Source organism: Cornus florida, unplaced genomic scaffold (assembly GCF_030987335.1).
Source record: "Cornus florida cultivar Cherokee Brave unplaced genomic scaffold, ASM3098733v1 CherokeeBrave_3.0.0_Hap2_Chr02, whole genome shotgun sequence".
Classification (NCBI taxonomy): Eukaryota; Viridiplantae; Streptophyta; class Magnoliopsida; order Cornales; family Cornaceae; genus Cornus; species Cornus florida.
The window spans coordinates 41,893,538-41,916,995 of record NW_026775572.1 but is presented as its reverse complement, the minus strand read 5'-3'; the positions used below and the strand labels follow the sequence as shown (position 1 = coordinate 41,916,995).

General features: G+C 33.8%; 1 long non-coding RNA gene across 1 annotated transcript; it reads left to right on the top strand.

Moving 5' to 3' along the window:
* Positions 1 to 22,246: 22,246 nt before the first annotated feature.
* On the top strand, positions 22,247 to 22,937 carry LOC132286743 (uncharacterized). The gene is made up of 2 exons (XR_009472849.1): positions 22,247 to 22,509; positions 22,588 to 22,937. It is a non-coding gene; the product is annotated as an uncharacterized LOC132286743 (long non-coding RNA).
* Positions 22,938 to 23,458: the final 521 nt, after the last annotated feature.

The following is a 23,458-nucleotide window of genomic DNA, read 5'->3' as shown; positions in this document are numbered from 1 at the left end:
CTAATTAGTATATTTGATATGAAAGATTTAATATATGATAATATAGTATAATTCTTGTGACGGCCCGAATTTCAAAGAACCCAATGTGTCAGCGAGTAACCCGAAAATTGACCCGATAACGTATCCCAGATGCGGAAGTAATGAAAGAGAAGAAGTCTCTAGAGATGAATACCACCTCTGAGATGCCAAAGTGACTTCCTGAGAAGTCACGAGACTCAAAAGGAAATAAATGCGGAAGCTAGGGTTTAAAACGGTTAAAGATGCCACTAGGGGTAAAATGGTCATTTAAAATAGAAATGCATGCTACCGTGCATACCATTGGATATAAAATGAAAAATTAATAAACTTTGACTCAAAAATCACATGATTTGGAGTTAGAACGAAGAAGCTATGAATTTCTGAAGTTTTACAAAAAAGTTGCCAAAATGTGCTCGGTACGATCGATTTGGCTGCGAGCAGTCATCTTTTCGAAAACACGTGCTTTTTAAGGCTAAAACGGAACTTTTTAGAAAATGGTTGCGAAGAAACCCCTCTAAAAATGAATCATTGGTCCAAATCAAGAATAAAAGGTAACATAGAATGACTAAAATGTCCCCAAGTGCAAGGTACGTCAAGAAGAAAAAATATTTGGCTGTGAGTAGTTATTTTTCCAAAATGATTGATTTTCATGACTAAAACGGGACTTTTTGGAAAAAGTTTGTGAAATAACCCCCCTAAAATTGAGTCCTCTGATCAACCATGGTCCAAACCAAATATGAAATGCAATGAAAAATGACCAAAATGCCCCCAAGATTAAACTACGTCAAAGAGATAAAAACATGTTATAAAATGACATACATTCCATACAATAAAAGTTCTTGACCCTTGACCTCATTACATACAAATTAAAGTAACATGAAAATAGAATACTTAAGCTCATATTACACAACCAAAAGTTATACATTTACAACTTCAAAAGAGCTATATCATACCAACACTTGCATGTCAAAATAAACAAAAGAAATCCAAATGAAACTCAAGCCAAGCTAGGGATGTGCATCCAAAAAGAAAGTTTCCTTACTTGAAAAACAAATATCAACTAGGGTGAGTAAATGAGTTACCCAGTAGGATGAAGCAATGTGTATACTTAAAAGTTTCAATGGTTTTTGAAAGTGCAATATAAACCAAACACACGTGGATCATGTCTCCTAACGTCTAGTTTCAAGGGGGAAGCTAATGGATCATCCTAAGCTATTTTTGAAACAATTTGAAAGCAATGCACAATAGGTAATATGCTTAACTATATTGGAACATCCTATGAAATGCAACAAGTTATAACCTTAAAGTAATTTCAACTTGGAAAATGAAATGCGAAATCAACAATAGTGTCACAACAATTACATAGTTATACAATGCATTTAACCACCTTCCATGCACACCCAAATTTGAAATCCACACAAGCCATGCCTTAAGTCCTCAAGCTACAATGGCATTTGCAATATCAAGTTTACAATGTGGATACAACTACACTACTACAAGCTTGTGAACATAGGCAATTTATTCATGCTATCAAAGTAAGCTTAAATCCCTAATTTTAGATAACAACATAGTTTAATTTCACAAATAATTAATGACAAGAATAATTCTAGAATATTATAGTTACAACAACAAAATAATACTAGAATTTAATTCTCTACTAAATAAAACAACAATTACACAAGAGATTAATCATATATAAGTTTTGCACAAAATGAAGCCCTAGGTTAGATATAACAAACATTCATCTAAATATAACCCTAGAACTTCATATAACATGCATACAATGTATATCAACCTCAAAGACCACAAGATACACAAAGAATATAAACATAAGGCAACCCCTATCTCACTAGAGAATTATATCTCTAGAAACCTTAAAGAAATGGAAGCAAAATGTGAAACCAAGCAAAGGTGTGGTAGAGATGGATGTGAGAAAGTTTTTGTCTTCAAGGTGTAAGACGAAAAGCCAAAGGAAAGAGGTTCGAAAATGAGCAATGTAGGCTAGGGTTCTATGTCAACAATGGTGGCTTAGGTATAAAATATGAAAAAGACAACACTTTACTAGATTTTTCACTAACCTAAACTGCATTTTTCAATCACATATATTATACTAACACTACCTCACACACACACACACACATTGTGATACCCCTCGATTCTAGATCCACAGGTGATCAAGTCCGAATACAGATCCGAGGGATACCAAACAATTAAGTATGTAAATAAACATAGAATACAAAAGAAATAATTAAGAATAAATAAAATAGCAGAAAAGAAAACTAAACAATAAATCCTCCTGCTGAATTTTCCATAACCTTTAATTATCATTACAACTCGGGAATTCATTTAGTGGACCCCTAATGATATTCCAACTAAATCAACTGAAAAATAACTATAATCTAAAACCAAAACATAAAGAGAGTCCTACATAGAACCGGAAGAATGATGTGGACTGTCTCTACTCAACACGGACAAACTCTATGTCTGGAACTGACGAGCACCTAAAAAAAATAAAAATAGTGAGTCAGGTCCAAGAACAAGTTCTTTCTACGACAACCTAAACAGAGACCGGAGAAACTATATATCTATAGCTAACCCATGCAATAGCTAAGTAGTCCATATATTTATATAGATACACACTAAAGGAACCTCACTAGACTATAAGGTTGTCTCAACCTGAATAGTAAGCAACATGCAAAACATACATATAGTGGGCATGAGTACCTAGACCAACCAGAGAAATAACTACACTATATCTAGCTACACATCCCTGGCAATATACGCGCCCTAACCATGATCCTAAGACTCAAGCTCATATCATGGCATATGTCTATATATATAAATCCAATCTAAATTAATCCACTATGTATCATCCAACTTGTTCAGTTGATCTGACACAAATATAAGTAGGACTTAACATTTTAGTTAATCCGTTCCCTTATAAAATAGGTAGGATTTAACTGATAAGTTAATCCATCCCTAGAGTGTCACCATCCCATATTGGTGCACTATATCCACACAATCCAACAGTTGATGTAACAATTATAGAAATACATCAATTAATCCATAATTAAACACAATAATATAATATCATGTTATATCAAAATAGAAACAACTTATAATTTATTTAAGTTTCCTACATCACATATCCTACCCAAGCTGAGTCTTAAACATGCTAATATTTCACTATTCAGTCAAGTAAGCGTTCTCCACATATAATTCATGTTAGACATTTAATCTTAATTGGTAGAACAACATAAAGATTAAATCCATTCATTCCTCAAAGAATTCGAATAGCATGCATTGATATATATAAATTTGTTTAAAATTTATTTAAACTCATTCCTAGTCCTTATTTGTTATTTAGGACTCATCAAATCCAATATAAAAATAATACAACGCTGTTTCTGAGACTTCTCCAGGTAAGGCTCGAGCTTTTGTCCTAATTGCTCGAGCACCTTGCTTCAGGCTTGAGCATCCTACTTCAAGCTCGAGCTTTTCACCCAATTGCTCGAGGTTTCCCTGCCAGGCTTAAGCTTTACAACCAAGGCTCGAGCTTTACAACCAATTGCTCGAGCTTTTCATCCAAGGTTCGAGCTTTGCCCCCAAGGCTCGAGCACTATTACGCGCATCAATGCAGAACTTCACTGTGCATTCATTCTTTATTTGTTTCAGGAATCCTAGGCATGTTTCTACATTCCATCAATATGCAGATATGAAAATACGTCATGTAAAACATGTAGCAAAACATAAAGTAATCCAATCAAATCATAAATTTATCAATCAATACCCAAGAACAACCATGAACACAATAATTTATAAATCCTAGTTCTAGATTAATTAAAACATGGATTTCCAATTTTAATTATCCTTTAAGCATCCCTAAAGTTATACTAGAGATATATAGATTACAGATCCAAGAGAGAAGTGTAGAACAAAGAACTTGCCTTTAGGATTTGCTAAAACCCTATCATCCTTCTTCATCTTCCTCTTATATTAATTATCTTTTAAACATCCCTAAAGTTATACTAGAGATATATATATTACAGATCCAAGAGAGAAGTGTTAAACAAAGAACTTGCCTTTAGGATTTGCTAAAACCCTAGCCTCCTTTTTCTTTTTCCTCTTCCTCCTTCCTCTTTCTTTCTCTCTAAAAATAATACGTGATATATTTCTAGAGCCCCTTTTTCCAACCCTATAGTTATATATTTATAGGCTATATACAAACCCTATTCCTTTTTCCCAATCCACATCCAATTAATAAAGAAAAATAAAATTAAAACACTAAAAAGATAACTAAAAAATATAAGTTACGTATAATCTATATATATTATTTTTATCTAAATACATTAAATTATCTCCAAATGACTTTTCTTAAATATATATATATATATATATATATATATATATATACATATACACTATCCATGGGTAATTATCCGTGCCTATAAAACCCCTTATCCCAGTAGTTCATGGAACCTAATTGGTTGGCCCATGACTACTATCCATAACCCTTAAAATAAAATGAAATAAAATAAAATAACCATTTAAAACATTTAATTCCTAACATTATTTTTAAAGAAAATACTTAACATTTAAGTAAACAAATACACATCAAAACACCTAATATTTAAGTAAACAAATACACATCATTAAACAGGTATTTCAAATAAACACATAATTAATTAATTCATATAAACAATTAACAAATAGCCAAGAAATCAATTAAAGAATCAAAAACACAATTAAAACAATTAATAAAAATACCGAGACTATCCTTTTAAAATTAGGGGTATTAAACACATCCACCCTCCATTTGTCACCATCCTAGACCTCCTCACAAGGCTAAATCTAAGCCTTACACTTGTTATAATCCTAGGCTAACAAGTGTTCCAATGGAAAGTCAACAAGTGGTCAAAGGAAAGTGTGACACTTGTCATACTTTTCAAAAATTACAAATTGGTTCATCTAAATATCTAGCAAAGATAATTGTAAAATGGTCCTTAAGCAAAAATATCCCAAAAACTTAATTACACAAATAACTCCAAAAAATGAAAGTGTTTCCGAAGAAACTATGCATCCATATCCCTCATAAACAAAAACAAGCTAACATGTTTTTCTATGAAATTAAATAATGCATTAACAGTAAATAAAATTAAAGTGAATGCATGTTATGCTAGAAAATATTTCCGAACACAAAACCTTAAGGCAACGAGAAAAGAAATGGACAAATGAATAAATAAATAATTAATTAATTAAATAATTAAAAAAAAGGAATGTCGAAAAAAAGGACAAAGATAACTCGGTCATCACAACCTACCCTCCTTAAAGAGATTTCGTCCCCGAAATCAGGCACATCCCATGGCAGACAAAACAAGGACTAACCACAAGGTCATATCCAGAAACACATCATCAAGTTCTAAAGGATAACTCCCAAAACCTTAAGATCAAACAAAAGAACAAGGAATCACCGAACCGTGAGACATATCTCCAAACGAATCAACACGCAATCCAATGACAATCACTAAAAGAACTCCAAACAATAACACATCGAATCAAGGTACCTAGCTAAAGGCAAGATGGCAGAATAAATAGCGACTAGAAACCGCTCACAATGTACTCAAATGTATAGTAATATGATAGTGTCTAGAGCCCGCTCACATTTACTCGTCAGTAAGATAGCATTGTCGGCAACTAGCACCCGCCCATAACACACAATTTCGTATGGTATCATGATAGTATATAGCCCTAGCTCATAACGTGCCCCCACTAAATCTATTCGTGAAAACTCTCAATACAAATGACATCATTGCCACAAAACAATCATTGCCAAAAGTATTGTGGTAACCAGACATCCTATGAGAGTTGGTGTACGGTCCAAAAACGTCCGGGCGGACCATCTTGGCCAATCTCAAAACTTTGATAACAATATCATAGGTACCATCACGCTTAAGGCTTTAAATCCTCAATACAAAGAAAATCGATAACTCATGAATCACAAAACACTTAGATCAAATCACTCAACCAAATTAAGGACTCTCCAAAACTCCACTATCTTATAACTCTCAAACACGAATCCAAGTCCTGACAAGTCTGTGCCCTCAAGCGACAATGGATCAAACTCCACAAATCATAAAAGCATTAATATCTCCCAAGTCACAATGATCCTTACCACAAGACAATACACCAAAAATCCTACATACAAGTCTCCTTAATACAACAAGTTTCTATATCGAGTATCACATCTCAAACCTATTCTTTAAACAAAATCCCCCCACAAGAGAATCGAAGAGAGATGTCACCACAAAATAGTCACCTATCACCAACGTGACAAACTCCGACCGAATCAGAAAACCTAAGTGTCGACAAATCTCCCAAAATAGCTCAAAAGCCAAACTCTCTAAAGAAGCCATCAACGGTCACAAAATTAGCTCCATTATAAGGAATCACACTTAAATCCATACTATCCTCAACCATACCTACTACAGGGCTGCACAGAAAAGTCGCAACACCAAATCAAAGTCCCTATCATGGACAACCTAATCCTCGAAAACCTAAGTCTACCACGTAGCTCACACATCATAATCCCGATAGCCAAGGTCAAAAAACCCATGCTTCAGTGCAGGAACAATAATATAACATGAACACTATGTAGTGATAAAACTCATCAATGAAACACCACACATAAACTCCACCATGATACAACATACACATGTGAATAACTTGATGCAAAAATGATAACGTTGTACTGGAATCATCGAAATCACATTTCACACCCGCGACGATGTACTGGAATCACCGGAATCACATTCGGCACCCGCGACAATGATATGCTGGAATCACCAGAATCACATTTTGCACCACGACAATGATGTGCTGGAACCACCGGAATAACATTCCGTACCTACGACAAATGATATGCTGGAATCACCGGAATAACATTCCGCACCTGTGACAAATGATGTGCTGGAATCACTGGAATAAAAATTCTGCACCTGCAATGATACTATGCAGGAATCACTGAAATCCTATCCTGCACCAACAACAAATGAGTGCCCCTCCGCGCCCTATGGATAGCATCTATCCGTCAGTCATATAATATAAATATCATGAATGTTGTACTACGCACCCAATTCACTCATGAACACAATGATGACCACAATGAACCCATGACCAAAGTGGCACACACACCATGTGTAATACCCCTAATTTTAAAAGGATAGTCTCGGTATTTAATTAATTGTTTAATTACATTTTTATTTGATTATGTGATTATTTGGCTAATTGGTTACTTGTTAAATTGATTTAATTGTCTAATTGTTTATTAGTTATTTTATTTAAATAATTTGGTTAATTAAATAATGTGATTAGATGATGTGTGTTAAGTGTTTAGTTGTAATTAATTGTTTAAATTAAATGTTATTTGGTTTATTTTTATTTTTAAAGGAATTGGGCTTGGATAGTAGTAATGGACCAACCGTTTGCGTCTCATGCACTACTTGGATAGGAGATTAAATGGGTACAGTTATTACCCATGGATAGTTATACATATATATATATGGGTATATATGTATATAAGGTTAGTTTAATTATCAATTATTATTAATGGTTAAATTAGTAGTAATATTCAGTATGTATGTATTATATAGTTTTAAGGTTTGATATATATATATATATATATATATATATATATATAAATCTACTATATATATATATATATATATATATATATATTATATTATATTTTCTTTTCTTTTTCTTTTCCTTCTTCTTCTCCTTAGGTAATTAGAATTAGGTTAAACTTAAATAGCCTATATATACTGGTGTATAGTCTGTCAAGGGTTTAGAACCCTATTGATGCAACAGTGGAGGCAGAAAAATATACGGAGAGCTTTAGAGAGAAACTGAGAGAGGGAAAATTAGGGTTTTGGCCAAGGACAAGAGCTGAACCAATGAGGGGTTATTGAAGCTTACTCATGGATTGAACCAAGAGCAACAGAGAATCTTGACGGTAGGCCGAAGTCGCCAGAAAACCTAGGAAGAAGACAGTTAAAGGTTTCAAACGAAACCTTAGAGGTAAGTTTTTTCTCTTACTCTTTCCCCTAAACTTGTGTTTTATACATGCCTAGGTAATCTCCAGGATTAATCAGACATTAAAATTGGTCTTGTATGCATGTTAATTCAGATTTTAAACTTTATTATGTGTTTTTAATTGAAATTGATTTTTCTTATAAATTATTTCAAGATATGTGTTTTAATTTTTGTTAATGGTGCATACTGGGTTTATATGAGTTTCTGGGATGATGTGGGACAAGGTTTAGACCCTTGGGACCATTAGTAATGGAGTACAGAGGGATTAAAACTCACTAAAGATAGAAAAGATGGAGAATAGCAGGAGTGGAGGCGGCTCCATCTCCAATGGAGGCAACTCCCTTGCTAAAAATACTACGGATATTGTTTTTAGCTACTGTTTTTGATAAATAAGGTGTTACAGAGTTGTTTAAGTTGCTACAGATGATTTAAATGACTGAGATGGACATAAATAATTAATAGAATGTGTAATCTACATTGTTGTGAGCATGGATTAGAATAATATGAAATTGAAAATAAATTTGCATATTGTTAATGAAAGATTTAATTGCTTAGTAATGGTTCAGCAATTTAAATGTTTGTAATATGATTTTTAATCATGAGATAGCAGTGTAGTATAGTCATGTTATAATCTAATTGTTATTATGCTTACTTTCTGGATTTAATTGATGTTTTATTTTTATTTACTTCATCAATTATTAGATTCGTTGGACTATTTGCACCGGTATGGGACGGTGGCATATTAGGGACGAATTAGCTTAAAACGTTAAGGCCTACCTATTCTGGTATAAAGGAATGAATTAACTACAATGTTAAGTCCTACTTATATTTGTGTCAGGTCAACGAACAGTTGAATGACATATTTCAGTTTTGAATGGATTTACATATGTATGGATATATACCACGATACGAGCTTGAGTCTCAGGATCGATGGTTAGGGAGCGCATATGCAGTGAGATGCATAGCTGGCTATGATGGCTAGTGGTGTACCCTGTTAGGTTTAGGTACTCATGCCCACTTCAGGTGCGTTTTGCATGTTGCCTATTAGTCAAGTTGAAATCGCCTTGTAGTCTAGTGAGAATCCTTTAGTGTGTATCTAAATATATATATATATATATATATATATATATATATATATATGTGGACTATATAGATATTGTTGAGTTGTCTAGAATGTACATGTGTATCAGGTCTCTGTTTAGATTGTAGTAGAGTAGAACTTGTTCGTGGGCCTGACCCACTATTATTCTTCAGGTGTTCGACAGTTTCAGTCTTAAAGATTGTTCGTGCCGGGCAGAAACAGTCATTCACTCTTCCGATTTGACATAGGACTTTATCTTATGTTTCTTTTCATCTTTAGTTATTTTCTAGATGGATATTATTAGGGGTCTACTAGATGAATTCCCGAGTTGTAATGATATCAGAGGATTTGGATATGTTTTATTGGAGGATTATTTCTATTATAACTTAAGGATTTATTTATTAATTCAAGGATTATCATTTAGTTTCTTTTCAACTTTAATTATTTATTTTTAAGTTCTTCTTCTATTCTATGCTTGTTTATATACTTAATTGTTTGGTATCCCTCAAATCTGTGCTCGGACTTAATCACCCGTGGCTTTAGAAATGAGGGGAATCACACCATGACCTATGCATAATAAAAATACTCTCAATGCTTTATAATGCAATAAAAATGTCTAAACTACTCAAGTAGACATCTAATCAAATATTTTAAAAGTATTTAAACACATATGTGTACAAATACCCACAACGATATCACCAATAATACTTGTACGACAAAAACTACAATATATGAGAAATACATCATTTCTATTATCATATAAACTAACACATAGTCACATATCCTAAACATGTCTCTAAGGCATGTTCAAAAACAATAAGGCATATAAACATGCAAGAGTAACTACATATAACAATGCCACAAAATCAAAAGTAAAATGGAATGCCTCTCAAAAGGACTATTGAACAACAGACAACACAAAGCAATAATTGTAATGGATAGTGGACATGTCTCAAGATTCCAATGAGTCTAATGGGAACTTTATAGGATTCTATCGGAACCTAACACACCACTGCAAGTCTCCAATGACAAGGGAGAGTAATTAATTGCACAAATGCAATTAATCACTCGAAAACACACATCCCAACTGTAGTTCACAAGAACTATCCAAAGCAAATTCAAGAAGGATCCTAGGTCGACACACCTATCAAGTCCCTAAACCATCACTCTAATAAGATAAGACACGAGAACCTCGACGTTGAGGCTTACAAAAACAAATCTCTCATTCCCCAGAGAAGAACTCAAGTTAATCTTGACTCACCTTCCCATGACGATAGAAACGAAACCCCAATGATGTCATCACATTAAGGCCACCACGAGGCTCTAAAAAATGATACTAACACTCCAAACACAATCACGACCACGTCATGAAGCAATAAAGGAAAATGAGATGAAATGGTGTCTCTATGGTCCACGCCTCATTTCGTCGAACAAATACTACAACCATATACTCGCATGAGCCCCACTTAAATCAATCGTAAGCCCAAAATCTCAAAACTCCAAAACCGTTAAAACAGATAAAAAGGCTCTCATCGTGGAGGCCTTACAAAATGAATCCCTTATACCCAAGAAAGAAGTCCTACATGACAAGGACGTGTCTAAGAATACTATCGACTCCAAGAGACAATACCTTAACATTAATTTCACCCAATCGAGCATGAGCAATGCACAAAGTCAAAACAAGATACGTAGTAAACATGAAACTACTAAGGTCATACGCATCACATAGAAAAATCTCGTGTTGTCACTATAACCACGCTCAACACGTAGAATACTTTCATTTACACACATAAGAACACTAACACTTAGCATACAATATGGCAACAAGACTTTATACTTATACAAATGTTAAACAATCAACATAAAACATGCTCTGTCATATGACAAGTAGATAAAAATAAAAACAAACAACGCAAGTAGTGACTAGCATACTCTCAACCTAACACAAAGTCAGCACAACACTTAACACATAATTATGCTCAGCACTTAGCATACATCATAAGGCATAAACACATAACATGCAACCGTTAAGATACCAAATAAAATACTAATATAAATAGCAACTTAATGTCCTAAGTGTTTTATCATAAGGTATCATATCAAGCTGAACATACTCGTACTTATCATATAGCATATACGTAAACATAACAACTAGCGTGCTCCAAAAAAATATGTGCACCTAACAATGCATGAAACTCAAAATGAGAAGCTCCTTGCCCCTCAAACATCCTATTAACCTTCTAAGTCAGAGACGCGATGAGTGACAAGGAATGATAATTAATCACTTCCAAGTACTCGTGACAACATTCAACTCATCTTATGAATGCATAAATGAAATACGAAAATGCACACAAGGACACCTATAGATCATTGGATATCACGTAATCAATACTTTAAACACATAAGCACTCCAATCATGTTAAGTCATATAGTAAAAGTGCCAAACAATTTAGCACATGAGCATACATGTCATATAAAAGATGCCTCTAAATACTTAAGCACGTAAAAATATGAACACATCAAAGCATGTCAACAAGAAGCATGAAATGAACCTAAACCCATCATCCTAAGGTTTTTGAACCTCAAGCTCTGATACCACTTGTAACGGCCCAAATTTCAAAGAACTCGGTGTGTCAACAAGTAACCCGAATACAGACCAGATAATGGATCCCAGATGCGAAAGTAATGAAAGAGAAGAAGCCTCTAGAAATGAATACCACCTCTGAGATGCCAAAGTGACTTCTCGAGAAGTCACAAGACTCAAAAGGAAACAAATACGGTAGCTATGGTTTAAAATGGTCAAAGATGCCATTAGGGGTAAAATGGTCATTTCAAACAGAAATGGATGCTACTGTGCATACCATTGGATAAAAAACAAAAAATTAATAAATTTTGACTCAAAAAATACTTGATTTCGAGTTAGAATATAGAAGATATGAATTTTTGAAGTTTTAGAAAAAAATTGCTAAAATATGCCTAGTACAATCGATTTTGCTGCGAGTAGTCATCTTTTTGAAAACACGTACTCAAGGCTAAAATGGAACTTTTTGGAAAATTTTATGAAGAAACACCCTCTGAAAATGAGTCCTCTAATAAACCATGGTCCAAACCAAGAATAAAAAGTAACGTAAAATGACAAAAATGCCCCCGAGTACAAGGTATGTTAAGAAGAAAAAATATTTGGTTGCGAGCAGTTATTTTTTGAAAAGGCTTGATTTTAGGACTAAAACGGGACTTTTTAGAAAAAGTTTGTGAATTAGCCTCCCCTAAAAATGAGTTCTTTGAACAACCATGGCCCAAACAAAATATGAAATGCAATGAAAAATGACCAGAATGCCCCCAAGATTAAACTACGTCAAAGAGATAAAAACATGTTATAAAATGACATACATTTCATACATTAAAAGTTCTTGGCCCTTAGCCTCATTACATACAAATTAAAGTAGTATCAAAATAAAGTACTTAAGTTCATATAACACAACCAAAAGGAAGCAAGGCATGCTTCTAAACAAGTTATACATTTACAACTTCAAAAAAGCTATATCATGCCAACACTTGCATATCAAAATATACAAAAGAAATTCAAATGAATCTCAAGCCAAGCTAGGGATGTTGTGCATCCAAAAAGAAAGTTTCCTTGCCTGAAAAACAAATATCAATTAGTGAGTAAATGAGTTACTCAGTAGGATGAAGCGATGCGTATACCCTAAAGTTTTAATAGTTTTTGAAAGTGCAATATAAACCAAACACATATGGATCATGCTTCCTAACGTCTAGTTTCAAGGGGGAAGCTAAGGGATCATCCTAATCTATGTTTGAAACAATTTGAAAGCAATGCACAATAGGTAATATGCTTAACTATATTGGAATATCCTATGAAATGCAACAAGTTATAACCTCAAAGTAATTTAAACTTGTACAATGAAATGCGAAATTAACAATAGTGTCACAACAATTACATAGTTATACAATGCATTTAACCACCTTCCATGCACACCCAAATTCGAAATCCACACAAGCAATGCCCTAAGTCCTCAAGCTACAATGGCATTTGCAACATTAAGTTTACAATATGGATACAACTACACTGCTACAAGGTTGTGAACATAGGCAATTTATTCATGCTATCAAAGTAAGCTTAAATCCCTAATTTTAGACAACAACATAGTTCAATTTCACACATAATCAATAACAAGAATAATTCTAGAATATTATAGTTACAATAACAAAATAATACTAGAATTTAATTCTCTACTAAATGAAATAACAACTACACAAGAGATTAATTGGTGGTGCGGTTTCGTGTCGCCCCACCACATCAAGCTTGATAAGTGTGCATTAAGGTAAGGGCCAAGAGTTTTACATTTATAGAAGCCACTACTACCTTTCATTAAAAATATAGCTAGGGCGAGTAGGGATCGTCCCAAGGGATTGTGGGGATCGAGCAATGTCGTGGAATCGTGATTAGGGCTAGTAAGTCGAGTGATCAAACAATTGGTTGGTTGGTTGATTAAAGAGCAACTAAATTAAACTAAGTGATAGCAAAGAATGCAATTAAGAGTAAGTAAGAGATAGAGAGATCTTGGGGTGTAGAGATCACCACCAAGCAATGCATTTCTATATCATTGACAAGTGATTAATGAGGGCAAATGGTGTGTTGCAATATTAATGTGTGTGTGTTTGGTTGATTCAACAAGCAAGGATGACTAGTTAAGCATGTATTATCTAAACATCATGTGAAAGGCACAACATATCTAAGCAATGAAGCATATATTGTCTAAACAACATGTGAAAGGCACAGTAGATCAAAACAAGTCATTAATCCTTTCATTAAGCTTACAATCCAAATTCAACACTAGGATAGAGACATATGTTACTTGCTATCAAAAGCTTGGATCATCAAACAACAAGTATAGATTGTCCTCCCATTTAACACTACACTACAACTACACTACATCTACACTACTAGCATGAAAATAAACTAGGGTAGAGGCACAATCCATCAAGGCATAAGCATGAACCATCAAGAGAATCATAAGAGCATTCCTTTAAGCACTATGTTTTGACAATCTCCAAATCTATAGCATCAATACACATAGACATGCATCAATAATACAAAATCTAGAGTCAAGCACATGAACATCTATTCTAGCATACATAGACATATGGATAAAATGAAATGATTAATTGGAAGCATTAAACCACATAAATCATTGAATAAACAAGATCTATATATATCAAAGTGTCAAAACATCAATTACAACACTAATCTCTCAATAATACACAAGATTAAGATATAGAAAGCATGCTTGGGGCTAACTCTAGCCCCAAGAGGATGTCTAGCTACTCATGGTGATGTTGCTCTAACCCTCAGGGGCTAATTCCATGGTTGAAATCTGCTCCTTGTTGATGAAGAACTCCAATGGTGTCTCTAGCCTCCTCCTCCTCTAAGCTTGCTCTCCAAGAGATGATATGAAAAATAAAATCTGCTCCTTGTTAAAAAACAATCCTTATCCTTATATAGGTAGGTCAAAATGACACCCAAAATGAGCTGGGGTCGTGCACACAGTATTCCCTAATGATTGGATAAAGGACAACGTTCAATAAGATGGAATTTTAACTATTTCGCACTGGAAGAAGTTCGATCGATTGAACCTTAGACTTGGATCGATCGAATTGGCTGAGATCTATCGAACTTAGGCTAGATCAATCCAACTGGTTGAGCTTTTTGGAAAAAGACAAATCCGAGATATTTTGGGACATATTTATGGGAAAAGGACAAAAGTGGTTAGTGGGTGGTACAGTTGTGGATATGATCAATCATTTGAATAAGGACAAAAGTGTTCGATCAATCGAACTTTTGGGACTTTATGCTTTTGGGCCAAGGCTTGGATCTATCTTGAAGTGCTGAGATCGATCATTGTTCGATCGATCGAACCTTGAACTTGGATCGATCGAACTTTGCTGCTTCCCACTTTTGGCTTCATTTGCTTCATTCTTTCTCCACTTTGCTCCTTTCTTTGTTTAATCCCAGAATTGCTTCAATTAAGCTCTTATTTGGCTGAGTTAGCTTATTTTCGGGATAAGTGCTTAAAAATGGAAATAATACGAAATCAATCTAAAATGGTAAAGTAAGATAGATAAAGGTACTAGAATGCCTAAGCTTAAGGGGTTTAAATACGCATTTTTCAGTGCTCATCATTAATCATATGAAAGTCTTGCACAAAATGAAACCTAGGTTAGATATAACAATATTAATCTAAATACAACCCTAGAACTTCATATAACATGCATACAATGCATATCAACCTCAAAGAACACAAGATACACAAAGAATATAAACATAAGGTAACCCCTATCTCACTAGAGAATTGTATCTCTAGAAACCTTAAAGAAATGGAAGAAAAATGTGAAATCAAGCAAAGGTGTGGTAGAGATGGATGTGAGAAAACTTTTATCTTCAAGGTATAAGACCAAAAGCCAAAGGGAAGAAGCTTGAAAATGAGCAATGGAGGCTAGGGTTCTATGTCAACAATGGTGGCTTAGGTGTGAAAAATGAAGAAGACAACACTTTACTAGATTTTTCACTAACCTAAAATGCATTTGTTAGTCACATATACTATACTAACACTATATCTCTCACACACACACATCTACCCTCCACTTGTCACCATCCTAGGTCTCCTCACAAGGCTAAATCTAAGCTTTACACTTATCAAAATTCTAAGCTAACAAGTGTTCCAATGGAAAGTCAACAAGTGGTCCAAGGAAAGTGTGACTCTTGTCACACTTTTCAAAAATTGCAAATTGGTCCCCCATCTAAATATCTAGCAAAAATAATTGTCAAATAGTCCTTAAGCAAAAATATCCCAAAAACCTAATTACACAAATAACCCTAAAAAATGAAAATGTTTCCGAATAAACTATGCATCCATACCCCTCATAAATAAAAACAAGCTAGAATGTTTTTCTATAAAATTAAATCTTGCATTTTTTTTTTCCTAATTAGTACTCACACACACTTGTCTCTTTTGAGACTTGAACCCTTAACCTCCCTTTGGGAGTAAGAGGTTGATACCGCTAGGCCACTGACCCGTTGGTAATTAAATCTTGCATTGACAGTAAATAAAATTAAAGTGAATGCATGCGATACTGGAAAACACTTCTGAACACAAAACCCTAAGGCAACGAGAAAAGAAAATAACAAATGAATAAATAATTATTTAATTTAAAAAAAAAATGTCGAAAAAAAGGACAAATATAAATCAGAGAGTCGTTAGCGCTAGACCTATGAAGCACCGACATATGGTGTAACGATATAAATCAACCACCTTGATTCTAGGTTAATTTATATAGCTTGATTGCAGGGGTTATTATTCATATCTAATGTATAGTTGACTCTAGAGATTATATTATTCTTTCCTATTGTATAGCTTGATTGTAGGGATTATATTATTTCCTTTGTAATCCAATATTTTGTATCTCTCCTTTATAAATACAAATGGAGGCAGTCCTATTAGGATATGCAAAACATATCAAATTACACTTTGAACCTTCAACTTTAAAGCTGAGTAAGTGTTGCTACACTAAGTATTGATCTTGACCTATGAAGCACCGACATGTGGTGTAGGGGTAGCGTACCATGTCAGACACCTAAAAAATGTGTCTTCTTTTTTTTAATTATTACTTCCTCTGTCCCAAAAAAGAATATCTCGTTTAGAGAACTGTGACTCACAGTTCTCCAAAAGTGACATTCTTCTTGGGACAGAAGTAGTATTTAAATAGGGAATGGATACCGCCGGATACGTGGGGATACGCCCGAGGACACAGAAAATTCTAAAACAGTTCCAAACCCCAACCCTAATATTCTCCTTCCCATCCACCTCTTCCCTATCAAGTCCATTGCCGTTCGGCTCTATCGCCATATCCGGTGGCTCCGACGACACCAGATCTACAATCTCTCAAACTCCTCCGAAATTAACAACCTAACCGACGCCCTCTCCTTCTTCACCCTACCCTCCCTTTCCCTCCCCCGCAACCTCTTCTCCGCCTTTGACGACGGTGCTGTCAGGCCGTTGATCCTATCATACACCTCAAAAACCAAAACTTTTTAATATCTTTTTCTTTTCTTTCTTTTTTATAGATCTTGACTTTAATATCTTTTTCTTTTCTTTCTTTTTTGTTTTTTATTCCTTCTGATCTACATTTCAGCAATCATGAGTTAGGTCAAATTTTAGAAATTTTGCATTTGTAAGTAAGATTTTTTTCCCATGCGTTCATTTTATTGAATCAAAAAATGACAAAGAATACTAAAGGAACCAAGGAAAACCTCAGACATAATACAACGAAAGGAAAATCTGGCAAATCATAAAAAGAAAAATAGAACTAACAACAATTAGAAAATGTTACAAATGTCTTCTAGCCTCATTCCCAAAGACACCGGATAATCAACATAGGCGGCTTTGGCAACAACATTAGCATCTTTAAGTAGGGCTGGGGACCTCTCTCCTCTTAAAGAGGAGGGAAGGGGTTCGAGCCCTAGCATAGGTGCATTTTGTCTGAATTGTTATTTTAAAGATTGTGAAGTAAACTTCCTTTCTTAACCATAAAACTAATTTGGCTTGATCTGATGCTTATATGAGGAAAGTAACTTTACCCAGGGTTTTGCTGAAGGCAATTTTAAAGGTGCATTACAGTTCAAAAAAGTTTGAAAGGTGCACGAATGTAGGGCTCACAGACTCATTCTAGTCTTTAACATGCTCCATTAGTTTAGACGTAAAATATTTTCTTCGGAAAATATTTTTTATTTTTCAGGTAAAATATATATATATTTTTACTTTTTCAGTATTTGTTAAAGTTCTAGGTCGAGGTTGAGGTCGAGTCCATCAGGCAGACGTGTAAAATAACTTGTTAAAAATTGATAAATAAATTATTATTGTTAAATTTTAATATATTTTTTCTTCGTAAATATTTTAAGATAACCAAACACCAAAAAATAAAAAAATATTTTCTGAAATATATATATATATATATATATATATATATATATATATATATATATTGGTATTTGGTTGTCATAAAATATTTTTCATCCAAACAAATGGAACCAATTGTGGCGTATAGATATGGGCATTGGTACTTCATTTTCGGCTTAATATGCATTGGGCTTTCATTTTTGGCTAAATATTGAGGGCGCGAATCCTCTAAAGTGAGATTCCCATGCGGTCCCCTGCAATGAGTTTTAAATGGTCTATATTTGGCCACGTCTTTCTTCAGTTAACAGACACTGAGACCGCGTTTGGCAATTATACCACCATTTATAAGTAACATCATAGGAGTCTAAAAAGTAACATCACCATTTATAAGAGGGTAACATCAGCACTTAAAAAGTAAAGGTTGTTGACAGCTAAATTAACAAAATAAACCATCTTCATTTTCAAAATAAGGTATGCACATAATGCAAACTAAGTAATGTTAGATAAAACGTAACTTAATTCAACATATCATTTATGTTATTATTTGAAATAAAAGTATTTTAAAAACTCTTTAACATGTTAATTTAAAGAATTTAAACAAAAATTAAAGTCACTTGGATTAACTTTAGACAACAAACAAAACACTTGATGTTTACAAAATAATGAAAAAATCCAAATCTTTTTTTTTTTTTTTTTTTTTTCCAAATATTAAAAAAACATACACTTAGGTATAAATTATTTAACATATCTTTGAAAAAAAAATTGGCATAGTTTAATATTAATTGCCACACGCACCACATTCACTATCAAAAAAAGGAATTCACATAGTGCTGAAAAACTAATAGTTACAGATAAATCTAACTCAATTCAACATATTATTTATATATTTTTTAAGTTAGGATTTTGAAGGGGATTATGAGGTATTTGGCTGTCAACAACCTTTATTTTTTAAGTGGTGATGTTACTCTCTTACAAATTGTGATATTACTTTTTAGACTCCTATGATGTTACTTAGAAATGGTGGTGAAATGTTACTTATAAATGGTGGTGTAATTGCCAAACGCGATCTCAAAAGTTGTTAACTGAAGAAACACGTGGTCAAATATAGACCACTTAGGAGCTCACTGCAGTGGACCGCATGGGTATCCACTTCAGAGGATTCGTGCCCAAATATTTATTGGTCAGTACTGGTGATGCTTACAACTAACTATGGACCCCACCATATTCCACATTTTTCTAAATTTCCCATTTGTTTCTTTCTTTATTTCTCCCTTCAATTTTGAAAAATTCAGGGACTTAAGTGAGAGCGGTGGGCTTAGTGCAAGAGAAACCCAAAATCTGCTCAGATCCTCCAATCTTTCTTCAAAATTTGTTCAAGTAATCTATCATCTGTTCATCGGAGTTGGCTATTCCTCTCCCCGTAGAGGTTCTCTTTCCATCAGAGCTTATATTTCTTTCCAAAAGTGTGTTTTAGGGGATGGTTGTCATCCACAATTCTGGGACAAGCTCATATTATTTGTCTGGCTGGAGTCTTATGTGATTCTGCTTGTCCCATGGGTAATTTGGAATGGTGGCACACTTGATGTCCTTTGTTTGACGATATTTCCGTTTGATCTAGGTATTTCTACCGTTTTTCTTGGTTCTTTTTTGGATTTAATGTTCTATGTCTGTTGTTGTGCTGTTTGTGTTCTCTATTTGTTTTCCTTTTTTGCTATCCATATGAAAGTCTACCCTCTCTTGGTTTACTTGTATCTTGGACAAGCAGATCGAGCATGGTCACCGGACGATTTGCTATCTTTTTCATCAAGCTTGTAGGATTCGGTTCATCGTGAACGCAAATGCTTCGGAATACTATATAGGCAGGTAGCCATGACGTCATCACTGGTGTTGTTTACGCTGCATGACTGGCGTATCGTATGCACTTCCTTTTTGGCCCATATATTACTAGAAGGTTCTAGTTTAGGTTTGCTGGCCCTGGACATTGGGCCTTATGGTTCACCTTATTAGCATATTCTTGATTTTTATATCCATTCCAATAGTGGGCTTGGGCCAAGGTGCAACTATTAACCCACTGACTGATTGGGTTGACTCTATTGAGCCCACGTCTCTAGTGGGTTATGTCCCTTTTTCAACCTTTGTGTGTGAGGATATTGTAGTGGACCAGCTGGTGCAGTTGATTTTATTTAATGGGTATTGGAATACTCTTGAAGCTACCGTTCAATTTTCTCAGCTTGCTGGCGGATTTTCGCATCCGCGTTGGCTGGGGTTGGTGAAAGGTCAAGTGGATATTGGCGGTCTGGTGCAAAACTGGGCTTGAGGTGAAGGGGATGTTTTTGGAGCTCCTGAGAGCATCACTCTCGCTGTAATATCTTGGCTCCATCTCGATCTATTTTCAATCATATGCTGTCGAGCAAGTTCTGTTGGCCAGGCTAATATCAAAGCCTCAAGGATTGACCTCATGTATGCTATGTTTGTTGAATACTTGTATGTTGCTATCCTTGCAGTAGGCAAGGAAGACTTATGTAATCTTATTATGTAGTGGTGTTTGGGTTGCCAGGAAAAATATATATATATTTTTGAAAATTCTTCTATGCTAAAGTTAGCGATGTGTCATTAAAGCTTCCCCAAGCCAATTGAAAGTGAGATCAAGTTTTTCTCAAACCCAAATTAGGGTTTAATTTGAGATTATATCCATGTATGACGGATATAAGAATTTTAAAAATTCAAATCATATCTTGAAGACGTATAATTGCTTGTCAAAGTCTCTCACAATGTGTAAGGAATCATAACAGCTCTATTTTTTAAATTCGACCGAGCATGTACTCGATTCAATCACATTGTATTTGCAGGATACACTATTAGTTGCTGCACTTAATCTCTTTCAAAATTACCAAATATGAAAAAGTTTAGAGAAATTTTCTAAACTTAATTTAAGAAAACTTTAGTATGAGTTGGGATTAAACTTTGTAGTGGGAAACCAAATGAGACTCTACAAACAAAGAGGAAAGTGCCACATATCATTTTTCCTTCTTCAATCTTTGAATATCAATCCTAACAAAACGAGTGTCGTTATTTTCAGCGTATATTCATGGCTTGCTAAAGGCAATTAGAAAGGTGCGTAGTTCGAGCTCGGGTAGTTTTTTTTTTTACTGCTTTATAGTTGTGAAATTGTTTGACAGTAATATGAATTTTAGGCGTGTAGAATTACGCCTTGATCTTCCTCATTTTTTATTATTATTATTTTTTTGCTAAATTTGCATTTGTCTTTTTATTTATTTATTAAGTTTTGAATATTCTTATGTTGAAGAAGTCAGTGACGTGGTCAAATTTTATTTTATTTTTTTATTAAGTTTTGAATATTCTTATTTTGAAGAAGTCAGTGACGTGCAATTAGAGCTTCCCGAAGTCAATCGATTGTGGAAACCTAGTGGTTCGAGCACCACCAAGTGAAAAGTATATTAGCCAATCGCCATTGTATAGCAATGAACTTGAGGTGATTACATACCGTCTTTCTTCATCTCTACATCACTAAAGTACTTTGTAAAGAAAATTCTGTCTCTCAGAAAATCAGAAAAGTTTCCCCACCACCAAAAAGAAAAAAGAAGAAGAGTTAAATAAATAAATACTCCATTGTTAGCAAAGAAAAGAAACCAAATAAGTGTAATAGTGTTTTTTTTTTTTTTTTTTTTTTTTTTTTATCTGAAAAAAATAAAAAATAAAAAATCTGTGCATGTCTTGGAACAGAAATCTTTTAATGCACTTGCCTAACCTCCGTTTGATCACATGCATGAGTTTACATGGATTAAAACAAGACCTCTTGTGCTCTGATGAAATCAATTTTCATAATATTGTGAAGTGTTTAATTAATCCAACTGATATTTTATAAAGTATGGGGTTACAAACTGAATGAAAATTCAAATCAGAATTTAGTTCGAGATTAGATCCACAATCAAATGGTGATTTTGAATGACGAATAATGATGAAAATCCACTTTAATTTAAAGCGGATTCAAAGTCTTTGGTTTATCAAAAAAAGTGGTGGGACAAAACCACCGTGATGAATACGTCAAAGTCTTTCTGCACTCATATTACCCACTTACAGAAATAAGCCATACATTGTTTATATATATAGATCATGCTTAAACACTTATAGTATACTACTATAACTTCATCTGTTCAGTTCTTAATCGTTGAAGCCAAAGAAAAATAAAATAAAAAATTAAAATGATAAGAAAAGCTTCTTCTACCTCTTCTTCCATCATCATATGCTGCTTGTTCTTGATTGGGATTATCATGGTTTCACCTGTACTCTGCGCGCGAAATTTATCCACTATTTCCAGCTTCGGTAAGTTCTCTCTCTCTCTCTCTCTCTCTCTCTATTTCTCTCTCTCTCTCATTCAAATTGTTGTCATAAATTTTGCAGACCCCAGGGCCAAGGTTGAAAGTACAGCAGGTCCCAATGATTTTCGTCACGCCCATTCTTCATCCTGTAGTACTGAAATCTGTGATCCGGATCATGGGTTGTAAACCATAGAAGTATAGTATAGAAGGTTTAACATGCAGCAGGTCGCAATCACTGTTAAACCTTCGCCTCCCCCATTAAACACAACAATCGCTGGTAAACCATTGCCAAGTATGGTATAGTAAGTAAAACAGAAACAACCAAAGCAACTGATTCACATGTTTGTGGTTGGGACATTAGTTATTTGTAATAAATCTCCATTTATTGAGATGTGAGAGCTTGTAATATTATAAATGGTTTTGTTTTATATATTTAACCAAACTAATAATGTCTACAATGTATGCGACTATGTTATTCAACTTAGATTTGAATTTTTCATTTTATTCTTGTGTAGAGAGCTGTATATGAGTAACTAATTGGTAAAATCATTCATACTAAGCGCAAGGTTACTTTGAATTTACAAGGTAGTGTAGTTTGAATCCACAAAATAAAAAATAAAAATAAAAAATTTAACAGAGAAATCTGATTATATATTAGTAAAAAGTTGATTTTCTCTACTATATCACTACATATTTTTTATAATAAAATAAAAACCTAAAATTATAAAAGAAACTAATAACATAAAAGAAACTAATTACTCATGTAAACTAAAAATATAAAATAAATTACCTAAAACTAAAAACTGTCTAAAAATATAAAATAAAAATAAATAAATAAACTTAATTAAAAAAAATTACTAAAATATGTCCTACATCATTCCTTTCCACTTTAAAAAAATTGGTTCTCAAATTTAATTAATCCTATATGAGTATGAACAAAATTCAATACTACC